Source organism: Pleurodeles waltl, chromosome 12 (assembly GCF_031143425.1).
Source record: "Pleurodeles waltl isolate 20211129_DDA chromosome 12, aPleWal1.hap1.20221129, whole genome shotgun sequence".
NCBI classification, from domain to species: domain Eukaryota; kingdom Metazoa; phylum Chordata; class Amphibia; order Caudata; family Salamandridae; genus Pleurodeles; species Pleurodeles waltl.
This window is the reverse complement of record NC_090451.1, coordinates 430,589,137-430,601,139: the sequence shown is the minus strand read 5'-3', so window position 1 is coordinate 430,601,139 and position 12,003 is coordinate 430,589,137.

Genomic DNA, 12,003 nt, shown 5'->3' with positions numbered 1-12,003 from the left:
ATGTTGGTACGAGCCTCCTCTATAAGACCTCGTATCTGGGTCTGTAGCCGCTCCGAGGGATCTATGGTAATCGTTGCATAATAAGTAGCATCACCAAGGAGGCGCACACACTCCTGTCTGTAGTCAGTGGAGTCCATGATAACAATAGCGCCACCTTTGTCAGCGGGTTTTATCACAATAGAGTCAACATTGGCCAGGGAGTGTAACCACTCCCTCTCTTTAGAAGGGATATTAACGAAGGGACGTTTGGCTTGTAAAAGTTTGAGGTCAGACAAGACAGCCTTTTCAAAGGCCAGGACTTCGCAAGGTAGAGTAGAGGAGGGAGGAACAAAGGTCAAAGGTTTTGTCAAGCCTGAGTCCTCTTCCTGATGGAAACTCTGGTTGTCTTTGAAATTAAAAAATAAACTTATTTTCCTAAAGAATCTGGCCAGTTCACAGTGTAGTCTGAAGAAATCCTCATTAGGTGTAGGTACAAACCCCAAGCCCTTGTTAAGGGCCGATGATTCTACGGGAGATAGGGGTCTGGTGGATAAATTCACTACTAGATTTTCTGTGGTTGGTTCTTGCCCTGACTGCGAGTTACCATCTGAGGTTCCTCCTGTGCCCACCGTACGTGTCTGCCTCTGCCTCTTCCTCTTCTCCTGCCTCTTCCTCTGCCCCGCCCTAAAAAGGGGGCATGTAAGGTAACATGGGGCGGGGTTGGAAAAAGGGATAGGGGGTTGCCAACCCATAGGTTGATTCCCAACCATTTGAGGAAAATTGTAGTAGGATGGAGGCAAGTGATCATCAGAACTCCATCCATCAGATGACAACCTACTGCTGTATTTGCGCGGCTTTCTGTAAGAAGATGACGATTCATCTGACGAGTGGGATTGAGTGTCGCCTTCAAAATCCTCCCTAATATACGGGTACACCTTCTCCTTACTGAATTTGCTTATGTCTTTCTGTAACTTGGTGATTTTTTATTGGGTCAAAAATTCCTTCGTCTCATTAAGTTCAGCATTTATTTCGCTAAGCGACTCTTAAATGCTGTTATAGTTACTGTTGTCTTCAAGGTATTTTCAACCATATTGATTTGGACAGTGATCGAATCCGCTAAACGCTTGGATGTGTTGATAATCAAGACTAGCCAGTCTCTTGTACACTTCCACGCGATCTGGGCCCAGTCTTTCCTAAATGCCAGATCTTGGAGAAAAATTCTTGGGACATTGGTAACAAGTAGGCCGTTTGGAGCGATGTTCGCTCTGAGATATTCTGTCATTATTGTGCCATGCATGACAGTTTTGATGAGTTCTCTTTTCAATGAGGACAGTTTATCCCAGTCCTCCTTCAAGCTCCCGGAAGGGCCTCATCCATCACCACCTAAGATGGAGGGCGTCTGAAAAATAGCAGACACCACATCATCATCAAAACTTAACCCCTGGAAGTTTTCCATCTCAGGGATAAGATCTAAAGAAAGTAAAGTCCCACAGCTATGCTGCTGTACTAGTAGATAAACAAAAAGGAGGGACAGGGAGGTTAAAGGTCCAGTGTATGTTCTCCCAAAATTACTGACACAAAACAAGAATACACTGTTACTAATAGAAAGGAAAACGCAGGGAAACCCTTAGGTTAGAAGCTAGTGCCCTCACACATCCAGTCGGATGTCATGCTTCATCATCGGGCAATCTCCTCGTCAGACCAGCGCTGCAATGTCTGACGGGCACCCCTGAGCGGGGGCTCTTTGCCGGAGATCTTTTCTCAGTAGCACTGTGCCGAAAAAGAAGGTGAAGTGGTTGTCGCCCAATTCCGGGCACCACACAAGCGAGGAGAGAGAAGAAATGGCAAACAGAAATGGTTAAAATTAGCTCACAAACCTAATAGGACACCAAATTTTAATGAACAGCAAAGGGTGGTGGCCAAATTAAAAAGAACAAGGGGGAGAGTGAAGGATGAGATAATGCTCAAACCACTCTCACACTATGCCCGAGAGTAGGGATTAAGGAAATGGCCTAAACCCTAAGGCAAAGGGTCAACATGTTTCGTGTCTAACCGGTCCAGAAGGATCCACTGACCAAAAAATCTATCTCAATATTACTCCTAAAAAACGAATACGGGGTACAGTTTGTCCAAAATAACAGTCATATTAAACTCCAGTCACTTACAAAAAGGTTGCACATCAAGCTAATGTAATGTAAGGGTCACCCTGTAGGTAAACACAAAAACATGAAAATTATGTCACATGTGTTATGATACAATCAATGCACACACGAACAATAAGTAGCACACTGTGTACACGCAGTGAAACCATGCTAAGTGGTGGTGTATGGAACCTAAATGCATACGCTTACCGTCCCATTGAAAGGATCAGGTATCATAGTAAAACACGTGCCCCAAGGAGAGCAATAACACTAGAGAGATATGGCACAAAAACAGGTAAAATGAGAAGCAGTACTTAATGTCCAGAGATACTTTCCACAAATTATAGCCCCAATACCAGGGCTAGCAGGACTCCGGTATCATTTAGCTGTTCATATGTCCAGTAATAATATGTAACATATATACAACCTAGCCAGTTACTAGGTCTTCAAGTAGGCAAAACATTGTGGGAATTAAAATGAATGTCCAAATATGTCAATACAGAATATGGCAAGTGGAAACAAGCATTATTTAAGGCACGCGCAAAATATCTTACTTTACTTATATTACATTTATATTCATTACCTCATTTGGCAATACAGTCCTACGGTCATGGGTAGAGTTTTTTTACTGATATTTCTTTGTCTTTGGGATACCATTGCTGTAGTCCTTTCCACAGTACTGATGAGGTGCTCGTGCAAGGGTTTGCATCCCCTTAGGGCAGCGAGTACTTAAATATTCATTCTGTTAGTTCGCCTCTAACACTGATTGGTCATGTTAACATGGTTTTTCCTTATTCTATGTTTTTGAACAAGGACTCCTTAAATGTGGTTCTTCCTACAAGTCTTATGTTGTGAAATATGTTAGGGCTCACCTACATTATTATGAATGCCCAGTCTTTGTGCTTTGCTCTAGACCAGTTTTTTCTAGGGACAGATTTTTTAATGCTGCCAGTCATGGTTGATGCTATCTCGTTGCTCTTAAATTTGTTAAAGCTTTTTCCTACTGTAGTCATTTACATAGTTTTTTTAGTAAACAGGATGTTTTTCCTCATAGGTATTGTTATGAATACATGGTCTTCTCTTGTACTAGACCGGTTTTCTTCTGTTTGTAAACTCTCAATATTGTTGGGTCGCTTATGAAACACAATTGACGTACTAACATGGATGGGATTATCCCATGTTTTCCATGTCTTATGAATTTAATTACCTGTGGTTCCTTTCACAGGTTTTGACGTTGTAGAGTAGATTACTCACCTTAATTATTATGATTGTCTGGTCTTTTCCTCTTTTTCTAGACTGGTTTTGTGATACCTAGAGACTTTTTCAAATGTCTCAGTTCACAGTCCCTCTTCTGGGTTACTATGGTTTGGTATCTGATTCTAAAGTGAGGAATCTGCTGCTAGATGTCTCTATCAGATGGACAAGTTACTTACCTTCGGTAAAACAGTTTCTGATGGATAAATCTACCTGTGGATTTCTCACTATTGATTACCCCCAATGTGCCAGCATTCAACAGAAATTCTCCTCTCCATGTCGACGAGGACCTCAAAATGGAACAGCTTCACACGCGACTCTGTCTGATGTCATCGGAGCCATAAGAAGTCCTTGCTAGCAAGCTGACTTCAGTTCCCTTTTTTCTGTGCCTTTGACAGGTAACATTTTCTTCCAACCTCTTCTGATGGATACAACTACCTGTGGATTCCTCATCCTATGAATTCTCCCAATGTGCCAGCATTCAACAGAAATTTTCTTCCTAGTTCCCCACGTTGACGAGGACGTCATAATTGCACGGCTCTGCATGCGACTCAGTCTGACGTCATCGTGGCAATAAGAAGTCCTCGCCAGCGTGCTGACATCAGTTCCCTTTTTTCTGCACCTTCGACTCTAACGCTTTTTCCTACCTCTTGAACAGTTACTGTTTCGAGGAAGTGTTGTTGAGTGTTACAATGTCTCTGCTCAAAAAATCGGGATCTAAGCCTTGTTATGAGTACGGGGTCGCATGTCGGTGACGGATCCTCATGAGAATTGTTTGTGGTGCCTGAGCTCGGACCACGACGCAGAGGGATGCGTGTCCTGCCAACGGATGAACCCGAAGGCCTTGAAGGAGAGAGAGGCGAAGCTCTTCTTGGCAAAAGCTAAGAAGGAGAATACAGGTCATCGAAGATCAAAGGCGAGGGATACTTCTTTGCATAAGTCCTCGAGGTCGCATAAGACACAACGCCGGCACGAATCTCTACGCCATTCTTCCAGGGATCTCTTTCAGTCCCCTCTGAGACGGCGCCGTGAGGTGTGGGAGATCAGTCCTACAGTGACGCCTCAGAGTCCACAGGAATCTCCGGCGCCGAATTTGATAGAAGTCTCCAAGTCCCCGGTGAACCCTACGGCTCAGTTTTCTCCTGTGTCCACTCATGGTCAGAGTCGGGTGTGCAGGCATCGGAGTTGGTTCAGACACCACAGGAGGAGCAGAGGTTTCCTGCCTTCCCGACTCCGGGAGGGGATGCATCAGCATCCCTCAATGCTATGTTTAAAATTTTTAACAGAGCTATAGCCCCCGCTGGTCCCACGGGTCTGTTAGCATTCACACAGGGTTCGCCGACGCCGAAAAAGCATGCTCTGTTTGTACCCTTTTATCTGGGTGAAGGTGCTGGTTCGGCGCCAATGACTTTGCCACCACGGATGATGCTGCCGATGGAATCGATGCCGGCGCCGGATGGATCCCGTTCCACCCACAGTGTCTCTCCATCTTCTCATCCGCCGGAGAGTGCATCTGCTTTGAAACCGGCATCGTCGATGTCGGCTAATTCTCTGTTGACGCCGCATTTGGAGTCTAGACTGAGGTTGAGGAGAAGGGCTTTGAGGCTCTTGGAGAAGCAGGATATCAGCAACAGCTGTTGGAGGAAGGAGAAATTCCAGAGCCTATGGGTGAATTTCAGGGCCTAGACTCTGCATGCGGCTTAGATACATCCCCTGAGTGGGATTTCTCATCGCCTGGTGAGCTCAAAGCAGGAGGCAGCTTCTTACCACAGTGTAATAAGAAAGGCTGCTGAGTTTTTGGATCTTCCTTTGCCGGCATCAGAGGTGAAGATAAACATTTTAACTGAGGTGTTACATCCATCGGCTACGTCTTCTGAGCCTCTCCTCCCTTTTAATGATGCCCTTACTGAGCCCATTCTGGACACTTGAAGGAAGCCTTTCACGACTCCAGCGGTTTCCAGGACTGTGGCTAGGAGGTAGAGAGTTGCTCCAGGGGATCTGCAGTTTCTGTCACAGCATCCAATGCCTGAGAGCTTGGTGGTGCAAGCCTCTTGTTCTGCGAGGTCTGCTCCTGGTTCGTTCCCAGCGATTTCTTCAGATAGGGAGTCTAAGTGTATGGATCAAACAGCTATAAAGGTCTTCTCATGCAGTATGGCCTTGATGTCTCTCAATGCTACATGTGTGCTGGGGAGGTATATCCATGCCCTGATGGACTCAGCAAGAGCTGTTGTCCCAAGATTGCCTCAGAATGTGCAGGGACAGTTTGATGAACTCCTGTTGGACAGTCAAGCGGCAGCCAAGCAGATTATTCAATCTGGCTTGGACACAGCAGATTTGGTTGCCAGGGCGATGGGCACTTCAGTGGCAACATGGAGGCATGCCTGACTCAGGGCTTCTGATTTCTCCACTGATGTTCAAGCTACTCTTATTGACCTTCCTTTTGATGGCGAGAAGTTGTTTGGGTCCAAAGCAGACTCAGCTTTGGAACAATTTAAAGACAGCAGGGCTACGACAAGGTCTTTGAGACTCAGAGCTTTATCAACTACACCCTTTAGGTCTTTTTGAAGGTTCAGGGGTTTTGGCCAGGGGTCCTCTTTCGTGGAAGGCCACAATCCAGCGTTCAGCAGCCTGTCAACCCTCTCTATAGATCTGATAGAGGTCGGGGAGGGTTAGGATGCAAGGAGCCACTCAGCAGCCGCCTGTTTCATCCTCTTCCTCTGGGGGAGCCCACCACGGAAAGCATCCCTAGTATTCTCTCCATTTTACATCATGTTTCTCTCCTAGGGGGAAGGTTATCTCACTTTCTTCACGAGTGGGAGTTAATCACATCAGACTCTAGGGTGCTGAATATTGTGGGGAAAGGTTATGCCCTTCCTTTTCGGGAGTTTCCCCTTCCCATCCATCCCCATCATTCATTTTGCATGGAAGATCATCTCCTGTCGCTTCAACAGGAGGTGCAGGTCCTTTTGCTAAAGGGTGCAGTGAAGTTGGTTCCAGAGCAGGAGAAGGGTCAGGGATGTCATTCAAGGTATTTCCTGATTGGTCGATTGAGGCCTATCCTGGATCTGAGGATGTTCAATTGGTTCCTCAAACAGGAGAAATTCAAAATGCTGACCCTACCACAGATGCTTCTTGTGTTGAACAAGGAAGACTGGATGGTGTCTGTCGACTTGCAGAATGCTTATTTTCATATCCCCATTCTGAAGTCGTACAGGAAGGATCTCCGGTTTGTGGTAGGGACGCAACACTACCAGTTTGCGGTCCTTCGTTTTGGTCTTACTTCCGCACCTCAAGTCTTCATGAAGGTGATGGCAGTGGTTGCAGCGGACCTCAGAAGGAAGGGAATATCTGTATTCCCTTACCTGGACGATTGGCTGATAAAAGCCGGGTCCCCAGAGCTGGTGCTACATCACTTGCAAGTGACAACTCAGTTGTTATTCAACCTGGGCTTTACGGTAAATGTGCCCAAATCTCACCTGGAGCCCCCTCAGCACCTCCTGTTCATAGGGGCAGTACTGGACACAACATTGAATTGAGCCTACCCTCCTCCTCACAGGATCCAGACATTCAGGCGTTGAGATTCCAATGTTTCAGAATGGAGCGGCTGTTCCAGTCCTCAAGGTCCTACTTCTGCTCAGTCTGTTTCCTTCCTGCATTCTGTTGGTCACGTTGGCACATGAGGGCTCTCCAGTGGTGCCTCCGCAAGCAGTGGTTTCTATACAAAGGGGATCTCAAGAAGTCAATAACGATCTCCAGAGACGCTGCAGTGGATCTGCGATGGTGGGCTGTGGGCGGCAACCTTTCCCAAGGAAGGCCATTTTGTCTCCCACCTCCTGTGGCCACGGTCATAACGGATGCTTCCACTCTAGGGTGGGGAGCTCATCTGGGGGACCTGAAGATCAAAGATCATTGGTCTCCAGTGGAACAGATGTTTCACATCAATCTGTTAGAATTACGGGCAATACGTCTGGCTCTCAAGGCCTTCCTCCCGTCCATTCGCGGTCAGTCAGTTCAGGTCTTGACGGACAACACGACTGTGATGTGGTACATCAACAAGCAGGGAGGAGTAGGGTCGTACCTTGTCTGCAGAGAGGCTCTGCGGCTCTGGTCCTGGGCTTAGGACCATCGGATTTGCTTAGCAGCAACCATCTGGCCGGAGTTCTCAACGTATGTGCAGATGGTCTCAGTCGGCATTTCTCAGTCAATCACGAGTGACGTCTCTAGCCAGACCTGGTCCTTCACATCTTCCGGAAGTGGGGATTTCCACAGATATACCTGTTTGCAACTCAGGAGAACGCACACTGCCCGTTGTTCTGAAGCCTCCAATATCCGGTGCAGGGGGTGTTGGGGGACGCTTTTCAGATGTCTTGGTGCAACCAGTTGCTTTACGAGTTTCTCCCCATACCTTTGATTCCTTGAGTTCTGAGGAAGATTTGCCAAGATCGGGCCCAAGTCATTTTAATAGCCCCAGATTGGCCAAGAAGGGTGTGGTAGACAGATCCTCTCCAACTCTCACTGTGCCTACCACTCCAACTCTCTTACAGGGTAGACCTCCTCTCACAGGGGCAGGTTCTACACCCTCACCTCCAGAGCCTGCACCTACATGCTTGGAGATTGAACAGAGCAATCTGAGTTCCTTTTCTCTCCCTCCAGAAGTGGTGGATGTTATCTTATCGGCCAAGCGACACTCCACCAAGATAGTCTATGCCAACAGATGGGCAAAATTTGTTACTTGGTGTGGAGAGAGGCAAATTGATCCCTTAATGGCCCATTTGTCTGATATTTTGCCTTTTGCCCTTTCCTTGGCACAGAAGGGTTGTGAGTTGCGACTGTGAAGGGTTATTTGTCAGTGCTGTCTGCCTTTCTTTGCCTTCCTGATCAGCTTTCGTTGTTTAAGTCCCCTATAGTTATTAGGTTCCTTAAAGGCTTGACTAACAAGTTTCCTCCCACTCCATTTGTCATGCCTCAGTGGGATTTGAATTTGGTTCTGACTTTTTTGATGGGTTCACCATTTGAGCCTATGCATTCTTGCCCATTGAGGCTTTTAGTTTTAAAAACAGTTGTCCTAACGGCTATCACATCAGCTAGACGTGTGAGTAAGCTTCAGGCTCTTAGTGTGAAACCTCCTTTTACAACCTTTCATATTGACAAGGTGGTGCAGAGAACCAGGGCGGCTTTCCTTCCTAAAGTGGTCACTCCCTTTCATATGGGTCAGTCTATAACACTCATCCTTTTACCCTCCTCCCCATCCATCGAAGGAGGAGGAAAGACTTCATCGCTTGGATCCAAGAGGGGCTCTGAGTTTCTACATCGAGAGGACAAGAGACTTTAGAGTTGATGATCCACTTTTCGTTGGATATGTGGGCAAGATGAAGGGCAGAGATGTCCACAAGAGAACTCTTTCCAGGTGGTCATTCTTTGCATAAAGATTTGTTATTCGCTAGCAAAGAAGGTTCCTCCTGAAGGTATAAGGGCCCATTCCACCAGGGCTAAGTCTGCCACTTCGGCCTTGGCTAGAGGACTCTCAGTTGTTAAAATTTGTAAGGCCGCAACTTCGGTTTCCCTCCACATTTTCGCGAAGCATTATTGCTTGGACTCGGAAGTTTGGTGTGATGTCCATTTTGCACGTTCTGTTTTGCAGGATTTCTTGGTTTGACCAGTCAGGCACCCACCTCCAAGTGCGGGACTGCTTTGGGATTCTATTCATAAGGTGAGGAATCCACAGGTAGTTGTATCCATCAGAAGAAGTTACTTACCTTTGGTAACGCTTTTTCTGGTGGATACAGTAGCTACCTTAGGATTCCTCTCAGTCCCACTCGCCTCCCTGTTGCCTGTCTGGTCATACAGAGACTTCACTTATTATAAATGTATATATGTTTTTGGTGTTTCTATATAAACAGATATTGTGGTTTAGATTTGGATTGGCATATATTGCTCTTGTGAGGTTGGTAGTCACCTTTTCGCTTCGAAGGCACGTAAAAAATGGTGAAACTAACGTCAGCACACCCGTGAGGACTTCTTATTGCCACAATGACGTCAGACGGAGTTGCATGCGGAGCCGTGCAATTATGACATCCTCGTCGATGTGGAGAGCTAGGAAGAAAATTTCCATTGAATACTGGTGCATTGGGAGAATTCATAAGGTGAGGAATCCACAGGTAGCTACTGTATCCACCAGAAAAAGCATTACCGAAGGTAAGTAACTTGTTCTTTGTGTGGTTACACTTTTTCAAGGGAATTTGTTGTCTGTGTTTCATTAGGCGACCACCTAAGAAATCAGGTTTCAAACCTTGTCGAGAGTGTGGAGGTCAGATGTCGGTTACAGACCCTCACGAATATTGTCTTTGGTGCCATAGTTCAGATCACAACGTCAGGGGGTGCACTTTGTGTCTGAGCATGAATCCCAAGGCTCTGAAAGAAAGAGAGGCAAAATTGTTCTTGGCTAAAGCTAAGAAGGACAAACTAGGCCATCATAGATCCCAGCCTCAATCATCATCTTATAGATCCTCGAGGTCGCACAAGAAGAGACGACATCATACTTCATGGCATCAGTCATCTAGAGAAGCCAGTCCTTGGAGTCTGTCTTCTGCTTCGAAGTACCGGCATCAATTGACTTGGGAAGTCAGTCCTACTCTGTCTCCTCTTCCTCCGAAGTTGCCCAAACTTTCTCCAGTGCCATCTTTGGTAGAGAACCTGGCGTCACCTGCGACTCCGATAGCGCAGTTCTCTCCCGTTACACCACCCGAACAGGAGACTGAAGAGCAGGCAGCAGGTCATGTTCACCCTACCCAGCAAGTGCAAGAATATCCAACCTTTCCAGCTCCAGGGACAGATCCAACAAAATATTTTAATGCTATGTATAGCGTTTTCTATAGGGCAATGACCCCCTCTGGTGCTCCGGCTGGACCCACGGGTCCATTGTCTTTCTCCCTGAGAGGTTTCCCGACACTCTACTCTGGCTCAGCAGGTTTCAGGGTCTAAATTCCCAGCGCGAACACCAACTTCACTGGTGCCACAACAGACATCCTCAACACCAGTGTATTCCCTTCTGATGCCGTTGTTGGAGTCAAGGTTGAGATCAAGAAGGGAGGCTTAAGGCTTCTGTAGCAGCAGCAATATTTAGAGGAGCAACAAGACCCTGAATTAGAAAAAGGTGAGATTCCAGTGCCATCTCAGAAATTTGAAGACATTGATATGGCAATTGGTCTGGACACTTCTCCAGAGTGGAAGTTATTATCCCCTGGTGGCATACCCCTTCTGGAGGTTACATCATACCATAGGGCAATAAGAAAGGCAGAGGAAATGCTGAACTAAGCTAAAATTTAATATACTTAAAGCAAAGTTACTTGAATATACTTCATTCTTCCTCATCTGCATCAGAACCTTTGCTGCCATTCAATGAGGCTCTTATGGAACCAGTATTGGATGTGTGGTAGAAGCCGGTTTCTACTCCAGCAGTATCAAGATTGATTGTTAGGAGATATAAGGCGGCGACAGGACATCATGCGTTTTTCATTCAGCATCCGACACCGGAAAGCTTGGTGGTCTAGGCTTCTTGCTCTTCCAGGTCAGCCTCTGGTTCTTTTCCCACGACTCCTGCTGACAGAGAATCGAAACGGATGGACCAATCTGTAAAAAAGATTTTTTCTTCATGGCACTGAAATCTGTAAATGCCAGGGAAGTCATCCCCAAGCTACCGCAAGATGTTAAGGGCCATTTTGCTGAGTTTTTGAATGACAGTCAGGCAGCAGCAAAAGAAGTAATACAATCAGGTCTTAATATGGGGGATTCGGTGGCAGGGCCACAGGGGCTTTGATTGCCAGCAGACAACATGCCTGATTGAGGGGTTTAGGGTTCTCCCCAGATGTACAATTGACATTAATGGACCTACCCTTTGATGAGTCCAGCCTGTTTGGGGCCAAAGCAGATTCGGCCTTAGAAAGTTTTAAGGAGAGCAAGGCCACTGTGGAGTTGTTGGGTCTTCAGTCCCTCTCCACGACCTACAGACCACTATGTAGGTTTAGGGGGTTTGGCTGGAGCTCCTCCTTTCGAGGGAGGCAGCATTTCCATCAACAAAGTCAGCTAACCCTCTTTACAGATCCTACAGAGTTCATGAAAGAGTACACAACATGGTGCGGCCACCAGCCTTCCTCCTCCTCCTCTTCTAACTCCTCAGCTAATCTTTCAGGGAAGCAGCCCTAGTTCCCCATCTTAGGCAAGCGTGCTTTACCGGTGGGAGGTTGATTAATTTCCTATAAGAATGTAAATCCATAACAACGGACAGTTGGGTGTTAGGCATTATAGAAAACTGATATGCCCTTTCCCTCGTTTTCCTCCCCAGCAAAGTTTTTCTTCAAAAAAACATATACTGCTATTATGGCAGGAAGTGCAAAATCTGCTTCTAAAGGGAGCAGTAGAGTTAGTTCCGGAGCAAAAATGGGGTCAGGAATGTTATTCAAGATATTTCCTGATCCCCAAAAAAGATGGTAGTTTACGGCCCATCATAGCTATGAGGATTTTGAATTGGTTCCTCAAACAGGAAAGATTCAAAATGCTGACCGTAGCACAGGTGCTTCTTGCAGCAAAGAAGGATGGATGGTTTCTGTGCACTTGCAGGATGCGTATTTTC